Source organism: Haliotis cracherodii, unplaced genomic scaffold (assembly GCF_022045235.1).
Source record: "Haliotis cracherodii isolate W230 unplaced genomic scaffold, xgHalCrac1.p SCAF_15, whole genome shotgun sequence".
Taxonomy (NCBI): domain Eukaryota; kingdom Metazoa; phylum Mollusca; class Gastropoda; order Lepetellida; family Haliotidae; genus Haliotis; species Haliotis cracherodii.
Window position 1 is genome coordinate 36,042,726 of NW_027266270.1, and position 20,630 is coordinate 36,063,355.

The 20,630-nt window shown below is 38.8% G+C and overlaps 1 protein-coding gene across 2 annotated transcripts in view; it reads left to right on the forward strand.

The window, feature by feature from the left end:
* The first annotated feature begins 46 nt into the window (after positions 1-46).
* LOC139462566 (solute carrier family 45 member 3-like) overlaps positions 47-20,630 on the forward strand; it is a 47,979-nt gene continuing 27,395 nt past the window's right edge. The window contains exon 1 of one of the 2 annotated variants that reach the window (XM_071244391.1): positions 47-179. The gene's annotated coding sequence lies outside the window, so the exon portion shown is untranslated. Of the gene's footprint in view, positions 180-13,155; positions 13,236-20,630 lie in introns of those variants that run through there. The other variant, XM_071244395.1, reaches the window with a different exon arrangement.

A 20,630-nucleotide genomic window follows, 5' to 3' on the forward strand; every position in this document is an offset into this window, starting at 1 on the left:
CAAAAATAATACGAAACTAAATGTCTTGCAACAAGCGCCACCTGGTGGTGGTAGTGCACAAACGGTACTTTCCATGTCATCAAAGCTGTCACAGTACGGAGGCATCGGAGCGTGAAAAGAGAATCACGTTGGTAGCATAATGACTTGTTATTAATCGCCGAGTCAACACCTTTGCTGAGGTATGTCTATGTTATATGTTTATTGTTTAATGTTTGGTTTCGATGATTTGATAAAGAAGCACATAACTCCATGTTAAAAACTGAAAAGTTCTAGGCCCAGACCTAAACATAACCATAACATAAGGCTATCTGAACATGACTGTTTTATCGGAATATGCATTGTAAGCCTAAATGGCTAAACATCTATTGTAAATGTATCCAATACATATACAAGACATGTACAAAATGGAAATGTAGTGTTCAAATTATTTTTTAATTTAACACTGAGTGACAGTAACACTTAGGGCCAATGTTCTCAACATTATCTCATCTTCATTCGGATGCCGGTAACAATGTATAAAGCGCTGTTTAGATATCTTGGGATACAAAAGAGATAGGAAAGTTATGATTCAAACCTGTACCATAGTCTAAATACAGTTTCATTTGTACAGCAAGCTGCATTATGCATGATTGCCTATGTAGATCTAACGCACATGGGCCTACTGTATTTAAAAACCTGATTGATCGCTGCAGTGTATTTGGTGCGGCAAAGTAATTGAGGGATCACAGATTCCACTTAGCCTAACCTTTTGGTGACTTATTCAGTCCTTAGGCATTCCATGAGGCCTACTACCTTCACCTACAATGACTACATGTTTTGAATTTAAAAGGGCAGTACAAGCAAGATTGATTCATGTTGCTCTATTTGTTGTTGAGTAATACTATTTTCAACAAATTTATATCAATCTACCATGTACAATCACCACAATGGTTGAGTTATTTCTAAGTGCATATATAAGAGAGTTATTCTCTACACATACTGTATTTTGTTATGAAATTGATTTTTTACCACATGATATAAGGTATATTAACATTTAGAACACACTGAACACACGATATCTGTATTGCATCCATGATATGTGAAAGATAAAAACTGTTAATGCATTTTCTGTGAATGGTTGTCAGAACAAACCAATGATCTATCAAATATAGGCCTAACTGATTTCAAACACTAAACACTTCAATGAAGTGATCTACCATTTCAAATGAAACAGGTTTTATCCCGCGGGTGTTGGTGTGAAATAGGACACCCAGTTAATTATCAATAAAATATGGCAGTTACATTGAAGAAGTTTGGATGGGGAAAAAATCAAAGAGAATCTATTCTCTTGTTTCCACTTCATGTTCATCGTTTACATACCACAAAACTGGCTCTTGTTGGTTCATAAGTGTATGGTTTTACGATTTTTTGATGGGTCAAGGGAACTTCTTCGGAATCAGACAATGTATAGGATGGAATGTCATCTCACCCTAAACTGGTACTTGATATCTATTGCGTTGAGACTAGATAGGGACCAAGTTAAATTGATACCTATTACGTCATAATCTAAGGGGGATAACTTAGGCCTGTTGGGAAAACGAAGGCCCCAAAACAGCAACGCATTTTCACACTTATTGTTAACTTACTATTTTCGCTGTGAGAAAAATGAGTGTATATTTTCTAACAATGATATTAACTAACTCTAAAATTGCATTTTGATTCAATAAGAGAGAAATTGATTTTTTGCAAGTACACTTCCTCTTTAAACATGTTATAATGTGCAAATGTTAATATCCATTTGCTAATATATTTTTATCATGTTATGCAAACAAGATGACATGGTAAGTGATTTGCCTCCATGCCCACATAGTAAAGTGTAAATCATATGCCTGAAGGCTTATCATGTTTACAGAACAAATAGACCTTGTGAAATAGAATGGATGATAACAGCCTTTTCTTTATTTCATGTAACTGTTCTATTATGGTTAGTATGGTTTGATGTTAATATCTTGACTTCACTTAGTTTAAAGTTTAATACTCTTAATTCAGCTCAGCAAAATACTTATTTATGTTTAGGATCTCCTGAAATAACCCAGGAAACTAAAAGTTTGTTTTAACTGATCCATCATTGTGAAGTCTGAGGCCTGGTTAAAATGCATTGGAGCCTTCTATTAAGAGTAACTTGGTATTCTTTTGAAGGAGTCCAAGAACTTTAGGTTTGTAGGCGTCATGTTTCAAGTGTCAAGGTGTATTGTATTGTTATCAGGAATCTGATAAATTTTAGATATATATCTATGAGATCTGAGACATGTACATGATGGAAGGATTGCTACCACAATCAACCCTTTTTGTCTATAACACTGCTTGATACACATTGTATTTATGGATCTAAGTAAACATGGTAAACAGTGTCTCACACATAGCTCATGGACTAGCGTACATGTGACAGTGTCTAACACGTAGCTCTTGGACCAGCAGACATGTGGCAGTGTCTAACACATAGCTCTAGGACCAGCAGACATGTGACAGTGTCTAACACATACCTCTAGGACCAGCAGACATGTCACAGTGTCTAACACATAGCTCTTGGACCAGCAGACATGTGGCAGTGTCTAACACATAGCTCTAGGACCAGCAGACATGTGACAGTGTCTAACACATACCTCTAGGACCAGCAGACATGTGGCAGTGTCTAACACATACCTCTAGGACCAGCAGACATGTGGCAGTGTCTAACACATAGCTCTAGGACCAGCAGACATGTCACAGTGTCTAACACATAGCTCTAGGACCAGCAGACATGTGGCAGTGTCTAACACATAGCTCTAGGACCAGCAGACATGTGACAGTGTCTAACACATACCTCTAGGACCAGCAGACATGTCACAGTGTCTAACACATAGCTCTTGGACCAGCAGACATGTGGCAGTGTCTAACACATAGCTCTAGGACCAGCAGACATGTGACAGTGTCTAACACATACCTCTAGGACCAGCAGACATGTGGCAGTGTCTAACACATACCTCTAGGACCAGCAGACATGTGGCAGTGTCTAACACATAGCTCTAGGACCAGCAGACATGTCACAGTGTCTAACACATAGCTCTAGGACCAGCAGACATGTGGCAGTGTCTAACACATAGCTCTAGGACCAGCAGACATGTGGCAGTGTCTAACACATAGCTCTAGGACCAGCAGACATGTGGCAGTGTCTAACACATAGCTCTAGGACCAGCAGACATGTGGCAGTGTCTAACACATAGCTCTAGGACCAGCAGACATGTGGCAGTGTCTAACACATAGCTCTAGGACCAGCAGACATGTGGCAGTGTCTAACAGATAGCTCTAGGACCAGCAGACATGTGGCAGTGTCTAACACATAGCTCTAGGACCAGCAGACATGTGACAGTTTCTAACATATAGCTCTAGGACCAGCAGACATGTGACAGTTTCTAACACATAGCTCTAGGACCAGCAGACATGTGACAGTTTCTAACATATAGCTCTAGGACCAGCAGACATGTGGCAGTGTCTAACACATAGCTCTAGGACCAGCAGACATGTGGCAGTGTCTAACACATAGCTCTAGGACCAGCAGACATGTGGCAGTGTCTAACACATAGCTCTAGGACCAGTAGACATGTGGCAGTGTCTAACACATAGCTCTAGGACCAGCAGACATGTGGCAGTGTCTAACACATAGCTCTAGGACCAGCAGACATGTGACAGTTTCTAACATATAGCTCTAGGACCAGCAGACATGTCACAGTGTCTAACACATAGCTCTTGGACCAGCTTTTTGGTTCGCAGACTTTTGACAGTGACATTCTATTAACTTTATGATTTTGAACTAGCACGCTTGACAGTTTCTAACCCTTAACATTTTGGACAAGTTGAATATTGGCCATGTTTGAACTTAAGTAGATCTTGGACAAGTGAATCAGTAGCTGTGTCAAACCTTCAGTTATGTATTGTGGTTATTATCCTGAGAAAGCCCAGCAGAAACAGTCCTACTAACTTTCCTGACCAGCCTAAACAATATGGTTACCAAGTGTAATGTGATAGATTGGTAGATCATTCCCTGTGTAAACAACACTGGTAGGTTCATCATATCAGTCAGGTGCATGGATGTTCCTGTAACTGATCATAATGGTGTAATGTAAGCTGCTTCTTAAGCTTCAATTACATGCTTCAGCATAATATACCTATAACTGCCACTGAACTGTCACGATTTTACTATCTAGGGAGCAAGTAATACAAGGTCCCACTCCCAGGTCTATTTATCTTATAGTTGTGAAATAAGGACAGTTGTACGTCTGACTTAGAGATCTGTCTGTCTCAGCAAGTTTGTCATTCAAACCCACTTTTAATTGTCCTCATATTATTGGCATTTCAGAAGACATGAACAACTTAAAACATTTCTCTACCCTATAAAAGACAACTTTTTCTTAAAAACAAGCCATCATCCGAGTATTTACATTGTCTGTGTGATGTCACACCCCTCGTTATTACAATGTTCAACACTAACAGTGGTCTGCTGGTCTGAGTTGAATATATTTCCTGAAGGACCAGTAAAATTAAATAAATGCTGGTCAGGTAGTCAAGTGTTATATTGGGGACGAACAAAGTAATTTAGGTTTGTACAAGTTTTGAGTGATCGACACAAACTTCTAAGCAAAACCAGCAACCTAAACACCTCTGTATGGTACAGTGGTTACCTTCTTGGCTGGTTCGTCATTCTAATTGCACAATGAAGTGATACTTTTTAAACCACTTTTTGGTCAGGACCAATGTGTCTTGGTCCAACAGGACCAGTAGATGTTTTTGTGTGCTGGTCGTTTAGATAAATTTGGTCAGTGTCAAACACTGTATTGCGTGAGAAGTCCCAAAAAACATGGCCGTCTGAAAACGTATCATGTCTAAGAACTTATAATCTGATGATATATTAATCGGGTCTAGAATAATTTCTGATGTATAGCAGTTGGTTATATTCATGTTATTCATTAATAAAGATAGTTTGGGTGTGTATTTCATGATAGTTACAGGATTTTCTATCATTTTTAGCCACTAGAGGTAACATATATAATTGGTTGATAACATAACCAGTTCATAGATATCTAAGAGGAATTTAAAAACTGCATTTATATCGAAAGTTCTCCACATATGTCTTACAAAATATGCAGTTTGTCAAGACATCTGCGTACATATTCATTTACATAAGCCTGTCTTCTCACATAGACAGAGTGTGTAGATGGAGGCAATGTTGTAACCAGCCAACGTATGCCATGTACGATATTTATAACATGGCACTGGGGGGGTGGAGTGGAATAGCAGTAATAAGCACCAGGCTAGCAAGCCCCAGTTGCTGAGATCGTATCCCTCTAGTGACCAGGTTGGTAGTCAGCCTTGGGACCAACAAGGTTTACAGTCTTTTCTGTGTTGTCACTACCCCTAGTGTACAATATATACACCCTGTGCACTCAAAAGAACCCACTTATCTGATGGTAGATGACCCAATGGTGGAAACACGAATATATTCATACACCCGAAACACAAGCATCAAAACGTGTGATGTCACGTGATTTAGTTCAAATGTGCCTCTGTTCACCCAGCAGGGAATAGGTACCTGATATGTGAGGTGGATGTAAAAACCCTCTAGCGCCCATAGACTGCTTGGGTTATATACTACCCAGGGATCCACTGGTTCATGGTCAGAGAAAAACAAAACGTATTGGAGCAGATCCTAGTACTGTGATATCTGCGGTATATAAATGTATAATACGGTAAGTGAATATTTGAAACATACAAGGGTTTCCAGGTTAGACCAGGGCCCACTTGCACAAAGCGATCTTAGCGCTACAATTATTGTAAATCCTTAAGATCGCGATCTTAGGCTTCCGCTACAATCGCCATTCACTTGCACAAAGCGATTGTAGGCTAAGGTCATTGTAAGCTACAATCGAAACTTACAATTGGTCCGGACCAATCTTAAGTCTTTACAATCGTCCAAGATGGCGTCTACGGTGCTATTTTGCGAAGAATATGACAGTTTTAATAGGAGAGAACAGGTTTTTAGAGATAGAACCATGCAACTCGAAATTCTAAGTGACGACGAGCTGTATGCGCGATACAGAATGCCTCGTTCGTCCTTGTTCCAGTTATTGGACAAAGTTCGACCATTAATAGAGCACCCCACAAAACGTTTGTATGCCCTAATGCCAGAGACACATCATAAAATTAAAAATTATTTCCATCACAGACAATTACATCTTTGAGTGATATATATCTATGTACAGCCTTTGTATATTGTTACATTTCATTTCATTCTACAGTTTTATGAGATAAATAACTTTTTTTCTGGTACCAAGTGAGTAAAACAAATGCCTGTTTTTGAAAATTTAATATGAAATAAAGATTTCTGTGAGTACTATGCAACTTATAACTGGCATAACTGATAAAGGAAGGAAGGGGGTGGTAGTTCAAATATATAAAATGTGGTGTACAGAACAAATTGAAGAAATAGTATGGTAATATACTAAGATTATTGGCATGATAAATGTACATAGCAAGAAATATATTTGTGTCAAAATTTTGTCACAATGAAAAATGCCTATTCAAAAGCACTTTTACATATCAAAATATTCTGAAATAAACGATTCTTTTTGTGAAAATGTTGAGCTCCCCGTACATATTCAAATAGAGAGCAATATACCGGTAACAAAGACTTCAACTTCGAAGACCAGTTAATCTTACCACGACGTGCACTTGGATTTAACATATTGTAACTTTTTCTAGGGTATCTGATATCTGGCATTATCAACAACTGAAACCAGTATATATAGTTACTCGTTTAACTGCTAATATGCATTAAATAACATCATTAAAAGATATATTGATTTTATTGTTAAATAATAAATGTATCTAATCTGAAATCTAAGTGTACTTTATCATGGGGGACAATGTGAAAGGGGAACTTAGGGATTTGTTTTTCATCAAAATTAACATCTCCTCATCAATGGCCAATCTCTTTTCCTCAACAGCCTGTCGCCTCTCTTCAATGGCCAGTCTCTTCCTCTCAATGTCCAACATCTCGTGCAGCACCTGTAGTTTCTCTCTCTCGAGATCCACAACGGTTTGGAACTTTCGAGATTTTACTATGTAACATAAGAAATTAAGAATCCATTTAAGTAATTGTTGTTATAATACAGACAATGCAATTAAAAAATGCTGATCTATCTCACTACTGTTATAAAATACTACATTAAAATTGTTCATAGAGAATCATTACATAAATACAATTGTGAAAATGGAAATGTTTAACAAACATAATATCTGTTTACGGTACCTGCGGCTATTCTCTTAACTGCTGTCTACTGTATGACTCCTAGAAAATGAAGAAACATCCATACTTTTATGGACAGAAGCATAAACATTGATCAGCAAGAAATGAGTACTGTTCAGAAAATGAATATTGTCCACAACAAAAAAGAAATATGTTGCCATTATGAAACAATTCGGTATGTTACATTACTGAACCAAATGAAATGTACAATGTAAGTATAATATGCTGATTTTAATCACCTGTGGGTGAAGCTACCACTGATTGAGAGCTTTCTGTCTCAATAGGGTCCTGACAGTCTACAAGGAAGTAAAACTTTAAACTTGTTATTCACAACAACAAGTATTCGTTGCAGCCCTAATATATTCCTTATTTTCCAAATTGGAAAGTGGGTTTGGAGCAGGGCCTCCTCCTGTTTTTCTCAGCTCCCTCTTTCTTGTTTGTTCCTTCTTCCTTATTTGACATCTGTTTTATCACCAATCTTGTCAATATTAGGTTCTTAATACATACATATGCACATACTTAAAGACACCCTTTTGTTTATGTTTAAAAAATTATTTTGGGTGCTTAACAAAAATATTTACTGCCTTACGTGTATTCAAATCAGGCAGTTATTTCTGATGTTTATTTACTACTGGTGTCTGAATAAAATGTCAAATGTATGAGCACATAGGTGATTTTTGTGTATTTTGTGGGACAGAAATATATCACATTACTTCAATAAGGAAAGTGACATCTTTCTTAAATGACTTAATTCTAATTTATGAAATAATAATAGTTTTATTATATCAAGACATCTTCTGTACCGGACACTGACCTTAATAGTAAATCTTCTCACATTTTCTGCCAACCCATTACTCTCGAAACACATATATTTAATCACGACAATACGGATATACCAGCAAATTACATTCTATACGCAGTGTCAAGATATTAATACATCATAGTCAATGCTTAATTGTAACCTACTTGAGTTCGTTCCATTTCTTTCTAACATCGGACCCATTCCGTTTGCTCGAGCCGACGGCACTGACCCTCAACATAAACTTAAACATGGTAGTGTAACGAAGTGGCAAGTGTACGTGATAATGAATGGTGTTCGGGGTCTTCTATTAAAAATATCCAATTTCATGAAAACTACTGCGCAAAGACCTGTAGAAATACGACCCAGCTATTTCATGTTATACGTAAATGTTTCAGTTTCCAATAGTATATATACAGTATTTAAAAGTGGTACAATGTTCTTACTTCTTGGCGATGATTTCCCACAGGTCCGCCTTTCATTTATTTGTCACATTCGGGGAAAATGGGGCAAACAAGACATCGTTGTTGGCTGACACTTAGTCTGTGAGCACAGTTAGCTCTTGCTCGGAGAAATTGCTTCTTCAGGATCTCTTGTCTGTTGACATTATGACTGACACTGACAGGTTTACAATATAGAACAATGTATCGTCTGCCGCTGCAAGGGAGATATCTCTACACCATAGCCAATGACGCGTGACAGTTTTTTTTACCTCCACTGCTGAAGAGTTCGATCTTAGTTAAGATCGCGATCTTAAATCCAAGCGGTCTTACAATCACGCTAAGATCGGTTTGTGCAAGTGGAATAGGACAATTGTATGGTCATTGTAAAGTTGATTGTAGCCGCCTAAGATCCATTGTAACTAAGATTGTTCTGTGCAAGTGGGCCCAGGTCCAAGCTTATCCTCAGAGGCAACTTAATGGATTGAGTGGTCTGGCTTGGTAACTTGGTTGATGGCATTTCATCGTACTCCGATGATTGGGATCTTTGCTCTAAATATCAATCACTGGGTTGACTTGATTGTTGTAGGCTTGCCATCATACAGCTGGAATATCTCTGAGTGTGGCATAAACACCAAACATGCACACAAGAGGGTAAATGGTACGGAGGACCTGATCCTGAATTCCCACAGGTGTATGACAATCGGTAGGACACGCTCCTATGGAGACGTTGGAAGTGTTTGACCGGTCGTAATCATGGAAGCATCAGCCATTAATAGATCACATTGATTATGTTTTTCTACAGCAAAATAATCAGACTCTTTATTCTCACCCCTGCTATACTTTGTTCATTCAAATTATTATTAAAAAATGACTGATCACATATTTTGTGATCGAACCATGGAGAAAATCATGATAAATTGGTGTTTGTGTTAACAGGGTTTGCCCTAGCCTCTTCCAACGGGGGGGTCATTGTGACTCCTTGGCTGTACTACAGGGTCATATGTCTTTCCAAAGGGGCCATTGTAACAAAATACTAATTGATGTTAGATTTCGTAATGAATTTAATTTTCAACTCAGTAACACATGGTTCCCAAAATTTAGTTACATTTTTAATTAACTGAACTTGTTGGTGATGTGAATGATCCCCTGCATTGATGTGGAAATCAAATATACAGTTACATGTAGTCAGCCAGGTTAACTGTCAATATTGACTTGTCCAGTCTTGAAAACCACATGTTCAGAATATTGGAGACACACTATTTTTCAGTGCATGTATTGCAATATGTTCAACCTGAGTTTGGACTGGGGATGTGATTTTTTAAGTAAATCAAAAAGATACAGAAGGTCATGTTCATGTCAAATTATGACTTATGTCCACATGGATAGCCTGTTCCCATGCAGGATAAATGTATCATACTACAGTGAAATTAACAATTGAATTACATGTAAGCTATTTGACTAAATAAGTACCAGTGTGTATGTCTTGTTGCATGATTTCGGTATAATTCTAACTTGCACAGACAACTAAATAATTCTACTCGAGCATCAGAAGGTTATCAACTACATTGCCATTTTATCCTACTGGGTACCCATTCACTGCTGGGTGAAGAGAGGCACATCATGATTGACATCATGAGCATCGATCTACGCAATTGAGATACAATGACATGCAATCAACTGAGCCTGACCACCCGATCCTGTGAGTCTCCTCTTTTGACAAGCATGGGTTGCTGAAAGTCATTTCTAAGCCAGATCTTCACTGGTACCATATAGTTATGTAATACAGTGTGGAACAGCTTGGTACTTTATTGACTGGGCTCCTGTCTACCCAGGGGACAGGCAGTGGCTGATTTCTCATGAGCAACAATTGAATGACACTAAACATGGCATTCATTGATATTTGAAAACAAATAGCGGACTAAGTGTGTTTGTGAAGTTGCTCTCACCTTAATTAACATCAGCAGGGCAGTTAGTTATTTTTTTTATTGACCAAACAAACTTTCGAAGGGTAGACATGTCCTCCATCAACACCTTTGGCGAAACAGCATTATCAGTGGTTCATATCGGGAAAGGGAAGTCACACTAATTTCAATCGGGAACTATCTCCGTTGTTTTCGTATTTACAAAAATTGGCATCAGTCAACAAATGTGGGCCCACTTTACTTTCTTTTAGAAAGTCGATAGTTGTCACATGTTGACCACATTTATAAATCGCAAAGTTCCATTAACTTACTGATAGCCATTTTCTATAATGTGGGTCCACATTGTTCCCATCATTTATGGTGATAGAAACAAGTGGGCCCACTTTTCCCGTCATAATGATTGCAACAGGTCAGGGGCCGCATTTATAAATCCCTAATCTTCATTAGGATGGCTCACTTATAACCATTTTCTAAGATGTGGGTCCACTCCTTCCGTGATATATATAGATCTTGTAATTGACACAGGTGGGCCCACATTTGTAAATCACTAGGCTTCATTTGGTTGACAAAGTCATTTAGTGGGCTCACATTTGTAATTATTTTGTATGGATATGTAGCATTATATATGGTCCTAGTTTTGTTACATTGATGGGAAATGTCTTTATAAATTATTCAATGTAACATACGTTTAATTACCTCCATGGTAGTTACCCAAAGTCTCGTTCCAAAACCAAGTTTTGCAAAAATAGTTACAACGCAAGAAACATACTTCAAATTAAATTTGAGAGACACTAACATACAATCCTCGTTTCCATTACAGTATAACATCAATCTAATCCTAAATGTCGGTGGCGATATAAACCTGAAAATTATGTGTATACTTGAATCGAACTCGGACATGATACAAGCCTATATGACCTCAAGAAATTTCCAGGAACTTGTTCCATAAAAGGAATAACTCATGAATATTAATGACCCCACGACCTAGTTTTGCGATGTCTGTACAAGTGAGTTCTGTAGTTTCTACGCATTTGTATATTCTAATATAATTAAAAGTCATAATAATCATTTTAAATAGACAAAATAGTAGTTCATAATACAGAATTTTTACATAGTACATATCCTCTACAAGAAGTGCGTTTAGTTTTGAATGTGGGCCCACCTCGAACTATCGATTAGGCAAGCGGAGTTAGCTCCCTTCTCGATCTACCGATGATGCGGTTTTGCCACACCTTTAACCTGATATGGTACAGAGTTAGACCTATATTTTGTACCTCCACCTGTTTCATTAAGTGCAAAACTAGCTTGCAGACCAGCAGTGGACCCAGTTCAGGTACTTGATGTACTCGCCATAAGGACAAGTAGTAAGCACTGGAAACAACTAATCTATGACATATTTCATTAGCCATTGAATATCAGTGCTCAGCTGTGTCCTACAATGCTAATAACAAAGTTCACTTATATATGTAATATGGGGCCCTGAAATGTTTACCAGTTTACAATACACTTGCATTTCTAGGCGTAGATATCACCACTGGCTGTTGCAGTACAAACTTCTCATATGAAAGAGAGTCCATCTTCCCGAGGCATGAAGGGAGCTAACTGACTTAAAAACGACAATTTACACCCTTGCCGAACTAGGCTGGAATTTCAGGGCTCGATCTTTGCTCCACCGGTGGCTATTACGAGTTATGTCCCATCTCTGTCCTCCCTATTGACCAATCACATTCCATTTCTCTTATCATTTGCATTTTCTTCAAACAAAATGGTGACACCCAGTCAAGATGATCTCATTGATAATTAAGATCTTTGATGTAATAAATGATGTGAAGTGCATCAAGTCACTTGAATGCTTTTATTAAAAACCTGGATAGATTAGTCATCTCCCTTACCTTGGACAGAGTCGTCATGGGGATGTACTGTTTAGTGTAAAACAGCTAAAAAAACCATTGTAAATGTAAGTCGAGTCACATGTTTATCATAAAGGATTAACATAAAAGTTTCATGAAAATCTGCCACTAAATCATGAACAAAAACAATCGATCTGTGACTTGAATTACAGTAATGAAACAAAAGCAGAACCAGCTGTCCCCATGTTTATCTACAGATTGTTGATCTGCAATTGCATAGAGATGATTTATTAGTGTTTTAACTGATAAAAATAGCCTATTTCCAATGTTTTTACTAAGTGGAATATATACAGACTGCTGACTAAGGCCGCAAATTTACTGACTACTGACTTGTGACAAAACATATGCACGCATGAAATAGTCATGCACAGAAGAACAATCCATGAAAAACAATTGATTAAAACCTGTCGCTTCCATATATTGTTAATGAAATCAGCAAGTGCTGGAGAAGACAAGTGTAGGCGACACCCCCCGAACCACACCCGTGATGCGAATGCACCTAGGGAGATGAACAAAATTAACCAAAACACAATGATAAATTGGAACAACTTATATGTCATTCAAAGTAGTCTTTTGTAATACAAAGTAATGATTTTTGGTAGAACTGCCTCCTTGAAAAAATTAATATGAAGGACATTAAATATGAATAATGTAATGTTTTTGCCTCATTTTCATAGACCACAAGATCATACAGCTTGGGTTCCATCTTTACTTATTGACAAACTTACAGAAGTGAAATGGAGAGAGCGTCACACAACATAAGTGACGTCATTACTCTTAGCCAACCGCAAAAGGCCACGTCAGGATGTGGAAGTAATTAGCATGCACAACAAATAACAGGTTAGTGTAAGGTATTTTCATTCCAAACAAGAATTAAATCAGTTAATCTGTTTATTTATAATTATGCAGTGACAGATGCTTGTATGAAGCACTTTGTGAGATAGACAGGCCCATCAACATCATAAATATGGTCGTAACCAGTAGATTCTGTTACTTGTGGTGCAGGCTATCAAGACTAGGAACACCCTGGGAACACAGCATTGCAACAACTTGTAGGTAAGCTAGAACCGCCCAAAGTAAAACTTGTGTTTCAGGTAACCAGCTCTCAAATGAGCTTAGGGGGCAAGGGTGGCCCAGTCGTCTAAGGCGCTGCGATTCGCTGTGCAGAGTTGCGTCCCCTGGACACGCCAGAAATCTATGATTGTGGATTCGAATCCCGGTTCGCCCCGATTATGTTTCTAGGTTTGTCAGCACCATACCCGTGCTCGTGGGTTTCACCGAAGTGGTAAACGTCTAAGACCTGCATCACTTCGGGCTTTCCTCCCACATTAAGCTGACACGCCGCGATATAACTGGAATAATGTTAAAAGCGGCGTTAAACCCAACTCACTCACTCACTCAAATGAGCTTATGTTGTGCATCAGCAGCATCTCTGAAACCACATTCCTTATGTGATGCTGAATCCTTTCAGGGAGGATTCCAGCAATACTATCTCTAGAAAATGGTATTTTACCCCACTGTGTCTCTTAACATAACCATGCAGCAATAGAATTAACAGTTTTCGTCCACTAGTCCTAAAGATAACATGTAGCAAGACCCTTGATGATGGCAAATTTCTACTCGTCCTTATATGATACTTTAAGTATTGGGCAGTTTGGCAAGGTTTACATAGACCAGGGCCAATTTCAATTGCTGTCATGTTGTCATACACCTGTGAATTATATTTACAGAATATTCTTCATCTCCTCTGAAACCTTTGGGTTTAATTACATGATATAGCGGAAATGTTTTGTTTTGTCTCAGAAATGGTTTCTAGTAAGTAATCTTAGAATTTCATAAACATGGCTCTTTGTTTTATAGTTTGTTTTTGACTTGTGTGATGACACTTCTAGTTCTATAGGACTGCTAGTTCAGTAATGGACGGGTTGGCTTCACCAGTGTTTGTTTGTTGTTTAACGCCACACTCAGCAATATTCCAGCTATATGACAGCGGTCCGGAAATAATCGAGTCTGGACCAGACAATCCAGTGATTGACATCATGAGCATCAATCCATGCAATTAGGGATCAATGACATGCATCAAACCAAGTCAACGAGCCTGACCACCTGATCCCGTTAGTCGCCTCTTATGACAAGTAGTTTGCCTTGTGTGGCACACACAAATCTGATGAAGGAGGTACAAAATAAAGTATGATGTTTGTGACTGCTGCACTCAACTAGAGAACTCTCAGTATTAGTGTATATGGAACGGTGTTAGAAATTAACATAATCCATGACTAGTAAGTGATATTCTTGGCGGGGGGATGCTGGGATTTTGTATGGAAATTTGATATTTTTTTCAGTTTCAACAGCAAAACTATATATGTTTATATTCAAAACCATGAGCCTGAGATGTTTTTGAAGCAAAACACCTTGCAATAATGTCATTTTTGTGGCAGGCAATTTCTTTATTGTCCAACAGTCTGAAGCATATCTTTTTCAATAATATCCCCCCCCCCCCCATCAAGGACTAAGTTAAATGTAGAAATCATAAACCCTGTTGAGTTATTCAGTCTGAGAGTAAAGTCAACTTTTTATCTTGCGTGTGAAGTGAATCTCTGAGCTGACTCTCTGGAGTTACGTGTGATTGACCATTATATAGCTGTGTGTAGCTTGGGTGTTATGTGTAATCTTCGCAGCCAAGATCAGACAGGATTCATTTCATGATAAACTGCAACTTGATATAAACAGAGGAGTGTTCAATGAGTCATGGTTATTTAGACTCTAATATGACAATATATGTCTAGTGACCTAGCTTATGAAGATGTTCAGGCTCTGAAGCAATGAGATCCATGTGGGGTTATCATGGCATTGTCTTGACCATATGAGCCCAAATATAAGTTGCCTCCTGTAGGAGTGCCAGAAGCCTGTGATCATGGGTTTGAATCCTGGCTTCCCTGATTATCATGATGATTTCGTCAACACCATAACCCATGCTGGTCAAATTATGGGTTTCATCAAAGTATACTCACACGCAAAAGAAACCCAAGTGGTTTTAAGCAAATAGGTATCAAACACGGAAACATAAATTGATACAAGTTTTAGCGTGTAGTGAAGCCTGATGGTGTTATCAATATTTTTGGTTGCATTTTGGAAGCCCCGAGTAAAAACGCAACATAAAAAACGGATCACCAAAACACACCATTTCAATGAATATGTGGGTATCATGCACCCATTTCTCGCGAAATCGAAAATACACGAACTGTCACGAACTGTAGTGGGTCACAATAAAGCTGTGGTCGATTCTTTGACCTACCACTCCTTGGTCAACAATGCCACGCCTAACTCAAATTCAGAGAAACCAGACTATCGGACGTTTGGAACCTGGAGAGTCTGTCCAAGATGTTGCCCGTCATTTCAACGTTAACATAACCACAATTTACCGTCTCCTGCATCGATACAATGCTACACAGACCACAGATGACCTTCTTCGGAGCGGTCGTCCTAGGGTCACCACACCTTGACAAGATCGACATATTTCCCGTCAACACCAGCGACATCCGTTCCTAACTGCAAGTGAAAGTGCTCGACAGACCATAGGAACACATAATCGACACATTAGCTGGGACACTGTGATCTGACGTCTCCGTTCCAACAACCTCAGATGTTGCCGACCAGCACGTTGTCCTGTTCTCTAACCACGGCATCGACAAGCACGACTTCAGTGGGCACAGGGTCATCACAATTGGCGTCATTGTGAGTGGATGCTTGTCATCTTCTCTGATGAAAGTCGCTTTTGTGTCTCCCATGCAGATGGAAGAGTCAGAATTTGGAGGCGTTGAGGTGATCGTTTCGCTGACAGAAATGTTGTGGAAAGGGATCCATGGGGTGGACCTAGCGTCATGATATGGACAGGGATTGGACTTAATGCGAGACTTGGACCCATGTGCTTTCTGAATGTTGGTCAAGGTCGGGGACAAGGCGTCACTGCTCAGCAGTATATCGACCAAGTGATCAGACCCCACGTTGTTCCATCAACAACACATTTTCCAGCGGGACAACGCTCATCCCCATGTTGCCAGAGCTACCATAGCCTTTTTGCAACAACACAACATCTGTCTTCTACCGTTGCCAGCCCTCAGCCCTGATCTGAACCCCATCGAACACTTGTGGGATGAGGTTCAAAGGCGTCTGCCCAATGTGCGCCCAGTCCCTACAACTGCCGATGAACTACAGATGCTCTGGATGTGTGCAGGAGGATCCCTCGGGCATTCACAAATCGTCTGCTCCACTCAATGTACAGGAGATGTGTGGCAGTGGTCAATGCTAATGGTGGTCACACCAGGTATTGACTGACATTTTGGGTATTGACCCGAAACTGTGTAAGCCCTTAACATTTGAAAAAAACAATTATGTCATCTGCCTTTTAATCCATTAAACTGTCTTCAGTCAAATTTTTGTAAATCTTGCCTGATTAGTATTTCTTGTCTTTACTGTTGAAAATAAATAACATGTATACTGCATACTCGACTTGCGTTTCTTTTGCGTGTGAGTATAGTAAACACCTAAGACAGGCTTCACTTCAGGCTTTCCTACACATCAAACTGACGCCATAATATATGTAGAGTGACGTATTACTCAAATGCAGGTTTATATTGTGTGCCGTATTACTCAGATGCCGGTTTATATTGTGTGCCGTATTACTCAGATGCAGGTTTATATTGTGTGCCGTATTACTCAGATGCAGGTTTATATTGTGTGCCGTAGTACTCCGATGTAGGTTTATGTTGTATGCCGTATTACTCAGATGCCGGTTTATATTGTGTGCCGTATTACTCCGATGTAGGTTTATATTGTGTGCCATATTACTCAGATCAAGGTTTATATTGTGTGCTGTATTACTCAGATGCCGCTTTATATTGTGTGCCGTATTACTCAGATGCAGGTTTATATTGTGTGCCGTATTACTCAGATGCAGGTTTATATTGTGTGCCGTAGTACTCCGATGTAGGTTTATGTTGTATGCCGTATTACTCAGATGCCGGTTTATATTGTGTGCCGTATTACTCCGATGTAGGTTTATATTGTGTGCCATATTACTCAGATCAAGGTTTATATTGTGTGCTGTATTACTCAGATGCCGGTTTATATTGTGTGCCGTATTACTCAGATGCAGGTTTATATTGTGTGCTGTAGTACTCAGATGTAGGTTTATATTGTGTGCCGTATTACTCAGATGCAGGTTTATATTGTGTGCCATATTACTCAGATCAAGGGTTATATTGTGTGCTGTATTACTCAGATGCAGGTTTATATTGTGTGCCGTATTACTCAGATGCAGGTTTATATTGTGTGCCGTATTACTCAGATGCAGGATTATATTGTGTGCCATATTACTCAGATCAAGGTTTATATTGTGTGCTGTATTACTCAGATGCAGGTTTATATTGTGTGCCGTATTACTCAGATGCAGGTTTATATTGTGTGCCGTATTACTCAGATGCAGGTTTATATTGTGTGCCATATTACTCAGATCAAGGTTTATATTGTGTGCTGTATTACTCAGATCAAGGTTTATATTGTGTGCCTTATTACTCAGATGCAGGTTTATATTGTGTGCTGTATTACTCAGATGCAGGTTTATATCGTGTGCCATATTACTCAGATCAAGGTTTATATTGTGTGCTGTATTACTCAGATGCAGGTTTATATTGTGTGCCATATTACTCAGATGCAGGTTTATATTGTGTGCTGTATTACTCAGATGCAGGTTTATATCGTGTGCCATATTACTCAGATCAAGGTTTATATTGTGTGCTGTATTACTCAGATCAAGGTTTATATTGTGTGCCTTATTACTCAGATCAAGGTTTATATTGTGTGCCGTATTACTCAGATGCAGGTTTATATTGTGTGCCATATTACTCAGATGCAGGTTTATATTGTGTGCCGTATTACTCAGATGCAGGTTTATATTGTGTGCCATATTACTCAGATCAAGGTTTATGTAGAGAGCTGTAGAACTCAGATCAAGGTTTATGTAGAGAATCGTAGTACACAGATGCCTGTGTACATTATAAAGTTCTCTGTCTTAGTAACAGTTGTAATCAAATATTAGTTTTTGTCCTTCATCAGCACAAAACTATTAACTCAAAGCACCTGTAATCATGGAAATGGAAACCATACCAAATAATTAAACCAGTTTCTTATGAATCTGTATGTTTGCCAAGATATGTAATGTACAAATTGGAAACTTATGTTTATTAAGCTGCATTCCTGAGGGACGTCTCACTTACTGAAGGCAGTAGTGTATTTACTTTCGTGTGTTGATTGATTGGGGAGTTGTTCAAGGCACATGTTTATTCAAGGCAGCTATTTATGCAAGGGTTTATGATGCCTGTTTTCCTGGAGGCCTTCTTCTACTGTGCTAATTTATGACCACTTCAGCAAGCCACATGCCAACACTTGTAGCCATCTTATATACTGTTTTAGTCTTCAGATAGAGGCACAAAAGTAGTCAACACGCTGAACATGCAACATTGTTATGTAACTTTATGAAGAGAAATGTTGGTTTGAACATGACAACCAATTGGTACTTTGGGTAATATGGTAAATCGTGAAATAAATGCGTCTCCAAAAGAATGCGACCGCTGGTCCCTAATCTAAAATGCGACTCAATATGAATGCGACACAAGCATCAGTGGAATTATATAAAGAAAATGTCCTCTGTCAGGTTTACAGGAGAATCCTCACCATAATCCAACCTTACATTAATCCAATCACACACCAAATAGCACCGCTAGTACTTCCGCTAAAACAATACGTAGTGTTTTCCTAAGAACAACAGATACTTTTTGTGTTTATTCTACTGTTTACCGTGATGAAACAACAGTTCACTGATTGGTATACGGAGAAAGTGTCAACAAACTTGAAAGCGGGTGACAAAAAACAAAGGCTGTCGATCTAAAAATTAATCTGATCCATGCGTGCTGGCCCTTGTCCGCCTTTGACGCAGTCGCAAAGAACAAAGACACCGTGTTGCATGGGTGGCGTCTGTCTGGACTTGCAGGTGTGATCAGTATTGATGTAAATGAGTAGACAAATGACAATTCACAAGATAAAATTAGTGTTTGAATGATATTGTTTATATACTTGTTACAAGTGCTGCTCAATAAACTGTGATGTGGAATACATAGTTGTTTGTTTTCAGCGTATGTCTAAGTTGGTATTTCTGCTATCCAAAATGTTTTATTGTTGATATAAATGCAATGTTTAATATTGCGAGGAAAGACCACTGGCTCGTGTTAATTTCAAGATTTACAGTATTTAGTATGGTTCAACTCTGTGCTCAGCTGTCACGTGGGTATGTTTTAGGAACCATCCAGGAGATGTTTTATGTTTTGTGTCCTTGATTTGTCAGGTTACACTGAAACTCTGATGCACCACAATATGTGGTCTTCGACATTATACACGGACATGTATTGTGATATATGACAATACAATAATACATATTTTTAATGAAAGAATGACCCTATCTAAATTGGGATACATGTGAGCTTGAAAAGCCAGCCGCATTCCACAAATGTTAGGGATCCAGTGTTTCCGTTGACTTTTTTCAAAGCTGGTCATAGGACCGGCTGACTGAAACGAAAGTATACTGGTCCTTATCATTTATGGACGGTCCCTATGTTGCTGTGTAAAAACATACCTTTCGATCAGAGTTTTCTGTTTTTATTTGGGTAGGAAGGTGTTTTTTGCCAGAATGCATGTTCAAGATCATAAGATTGTTAAATCTACGCTGGCAAAGTCGGTTTTGTAGCCAGATTCAGCTGGAACATTGCTGACAGGTCCCACAACTGTAATCTGTAGCTGGCCAAATCCTGGTTGGCTCGGTCGCCATCTATGATATGTGTGATGTCATTGTTTATTGGACCAATCATGGGGCTGAAATGGGTAATCAGCTGATTTAGGGAATCCCTTCCATACTCGTTCTTTGCATGAATCTGGGAAGTACGTTAGATGGGCTTAGGACTCTGACAAGACAAGTAAAGGTAGACAGACTAGACAAGTAAGGGTAGACAGACTAGACAAGTAAGGGTACAAGACAAGTAAGGGTAGACAGACTAGACAAGTAAAGGTACAAGAAAAGTAAGGGTAGACAGACTAGACAAGTAAGGGTAGACAGACTAGACAAGTCAGGGTAGACAGACTAGACAAGTAAGGGTAGACAGACTAGACAAGTAAGGGTACAAGACA